The sequence below is a fragment of the Delphinapterus leucas genome, chromosome 8 (assembly GCF_059928025.1).
Source record: "Delphinapterus leucas isolate spDelLeu-1000000601 "Yukka" chromosome 8, BTC_Dleu_Yukka2, whole genome shotgun sequence".
Lineage (NCBI taxonomy): Eukaryota > Metazoa > Chordata > Mammalia > Artiodactyla > Monodontidae > Delphinapterus > Delphinapterus leucas.
In genome coordinates this window covers 102121182-102124671 of record NC_143136.1, presented here as the reverse complement: position 1 = coordinate 102124671, position 3490 = coordinate 102121182, and the positions used below count along the sequence as shown (strand labels likewise).

Below are 3490 nucleotides of genomic sequence, written 5' to 3'. Positions count from 1 at the left end.
TTTCATAGAAGAGGAAACTGGGAACTTAGAGAGGTTAGTACTTGTCCCTCGTCACAGGGCTGGTTGATGGTTTAAATGTCTGAAAACCAGTTTCACACATTTTGTTTTGTATTTTGGGTGTTCAAGGTGGAAGGGTAAATTTGGTCCCTATTAGTCCATCATGCCCTTCCAGTGTTTTGGGAAAGCTTATTCCTTAGATGGCCCCTCAGGAAGGGCTTGTAGGACAGTATTCCCCAAGTTATCATGTTCATAACATTTTTCTATGGTCTTTTTACATAGAGGTTTATTAGGTTGATGTAAAATCTGTGACATATTGTTTGAATGTGTTGGCTATGTTATTCCATTGTCTTCTGGCATGAAGAATTGCTATCAAAAAGTCGTATGATGATGTGGTTATATTTCCCTTTTAAGTAACTTGGTCTTTTTGCCAGGATGCCTAAAATAATTTTTTCATAAAGTCCAATAATTTTACCAGGCTATATCTTGAAATTGGCCATATACGTTACTTTCTCTAGGATCATGGTATGCTCCTACACTACGTAGTCACAAATTCTTTTATTTCAGGAATGTTCTCTTGAATTATATATTTTAGTCTTTGTTCTTTTCCTTTGCTTTCATGGACTTTCTTGAAAAGTCCATTATTATACATATGTTGTATCTTCTTTGCTTTATCTTTTACATCTATCGTTTTTCTTTCAGTCCTTATTATCTCTTTTAAAATAGTTTTTAAAATATGTCTTCTTTTCCACCTTGTCTTTATCTTAAGACATTATTGTGTTTGTTCTTTCTTGTGTTCCTTCTATTTTGGTCTTCATTTTTAAAAGATTTTTTTCTTTTTTCTAGTTATGTCCCAAGTTCTGTCACTTCTCTTTTCAAAGCTTCCTATTCTCTAGTCACCTCATTTATAAGATTTTCTAATTTTAATTTATGCTTTTCTTTAATAATTTTTATCATTTTCATAATACATTTTAGCTTACTTTTTAATATTGGATTATAACTTCTATCTCTTGTATGCATGTCTTTCTGGTGTGTTTTATTATCTGGGGGGATATTTATTCTCTGGTTCTTCTATATTATTATATATACATATAATACTCCCCATTCTTCTGTTTCCTCAGAATTATCTTCTTATGGGATTTGATTGGTTTTTTTTTTTTTCTGTTGCTCACTTTTTATCTGCAATGCATTTTTCTTGCTTTTAGCATGTAAATGTGTGTCAGAATAGCTTTTTTGGCTTCATCCCTGTAGAGTTCCCTGGTTTTTTTTTTAGAATAACAAAAAATATTTTACTGAAACATAAGATTTACAGAAGTTTCCAGACAAACCATACAAAATGTTCATAAGCTTTTACTTGAAGGGAGAATTTTACACTTGACAGCAAAGTCACAATGTTATTAGTGAGGGCTGTGATGTTTGTTTAATGTTCCCGTGTTGGTTCAAACAATGAAGCTTGTCCATCTACAGCATCTGAATAAATAGAGAGCATATTCTAAAGAACTGGTTAGCTGCTTTTAACCAGTGCAATTAGATCATCATAAAAAGAGGGAAAGGAGCCCATAAAATAAACATAAAACTACCTCCCCCCCCCAAAAAATAATAAAGAAAACACCCACATCCCTGCAGCTAACCCTGACAACTCTCTTCATTCACAGTGCTTTATACTTAAACCTTGATGGGGGAAATGAATAAAAGCAGAGAGGGGCCACTGTTTCTAAATGTTTCGCAGTAATCCAGATGATACTTCTAGCCTCTGCTCGTGTTTTACAGCAGTGGATCAGGACGAGACCTAGATTTGCTAACGTAATAAATGCTAATGGCTTTTATTCTGCAGTGTTTCTAAGACTATGCCCATTAAATGGAAACAAAAAAGGAAGAAGTCTTGGCAGAACAGGAGAAGTGATGCACACCTGATGATCAAATCGATTTAAACATTATTCGTGGCATATAGCCTAGTCCATGCTCTAGCTGTTTCTATGGCTTGGGCTTTGTTGCTCTTCCACTGCTCCGACTCATCATTTGCTAATGGATCAGCTGGATTGGAAGCATTTAACAAAGGCTTGATCAATAGCAGAACTGTGCGGATCTGCAGTGCTGGGGACCACTCAAAATATCTAAACATATTCTTCCCAACTTGTTTACATTAGGATGACAAATTCTGGTCATGAAACATACTTCAGGGGCTGCCACTGGGTATTCATCTGGAAGGAAGAGTTCAAGTTTAAAAGTTCCCACCTCGGGCTTCCCTGGTGGCACAGTGGTTGAGAATCCTCCTGCCAATGCAGGGGACACGGGTTCGAGCCCTGGTCTGGGAGGATCCCAAATGCTGTGGAGCGGCTGGGACTGTGAGCCACAACTACTGAGCCTGCGCGTCTGGAGCCTGTGCTCCGCAACAAGAGAGGCCGCGATAGTGAGAGGCCTGTGCACCGCGATGAAGAGTGGCCCCCACTTGCTTCAACTGGAGAAAGCCCTCACACAGAAATGAAGACCCAACACAGCCATAAATAAATAAATTAATTAATTAAAAAAAAAATGTCCCCATCTCAAAGGGGGAACCCTGGGGGCCAGCAAGGACCACATGAAAATAACGTGTGTTGCTCTCATCTGGTTCTGCTTTGATGCTGGGAACTGGTCCAACCAGCAAATGCTGGGTTTCCTTGATAATCCCATGGGGCAGCCCGGCCATCTTGTCAGATCCCAAGATAAGCCTCTGGTCTCTTCTCCCTATAGCTCCCTCTTACGTTGTTTTCACAAAATGATTAAAAGCATGGCCTCACACTCTTGGAGATCTGACTATTCGCTTCCCCTCTTCTGCATTATTTTTTTTTAATTTTTAAAATTAAAAATTTATTTATTTATTTATTTATGGCTGTGTTGGGTCTTCATTGCTGTGCGCGGGCTTTCTCTAGTTGTGGCGAGCAGGGCCTACTCTTGGTTGTGGTGTGCGAGCTTCTCATTGTGGTGGCTTCTCTTGTTGTGGAGCACGAGCTCCAGGTGTGCAGGCTTCAGTAGTTGTGGCACATGGGCTCAGTAGTTGTGGCTCGCGGGCTCTAGAGCACAGGCTCAGTAGTTGTGGCGCACGGGCTTAGTTGCTCTGCGGCATGTGGGATCTTCCTGGACCAGGTCTCGAACCCCTATCCCTTGCATTGGCAGGCATATTCTTAACCACTGTGCCACCAGGGAAACCCCCCCTCTGCTTTTATCTGGACCTTTCTTTCCTTTGCTTCTACTCTCCTTATCCTGCTCAATTTGGATTCTGCTTCTATCTGTTTCTTCTCAGTCTGGATCTCTGCTTTGGAAAAGAGCTTTGATTTGTTTGTTTGTTTTAAAGATTTTTTTTCTTTTGATGTGGACCATTTTTAAAGTCTTGATTGAATTTGTTACAATATTGCTTCTGGTTTATGACTTTTGGTTTTTTGGCCCCGAGGCATGTGGGATCTTAGCTCCCTGACCAGGGATTGAACCCATGTCTCCTGCATTGGAAGGCGAAGTC

At 39.7% G+C, this 3490-nt stretch overlaps 1 pseudogene; it reads right to left on the bottom strand.

Moving 5' to 3' along the window:
* Nucleotides 1-1868: 1868 nt before the first annotated feature.
* LOC111183414 (ubiquitin-conjugating enzyme E2 N-like) lies at nucleotides 1869-2770 on the bottom strand (annotated as a pseudogene).
* Nucleotides 2771-3490: the final 720 nt, after the last annotated feature.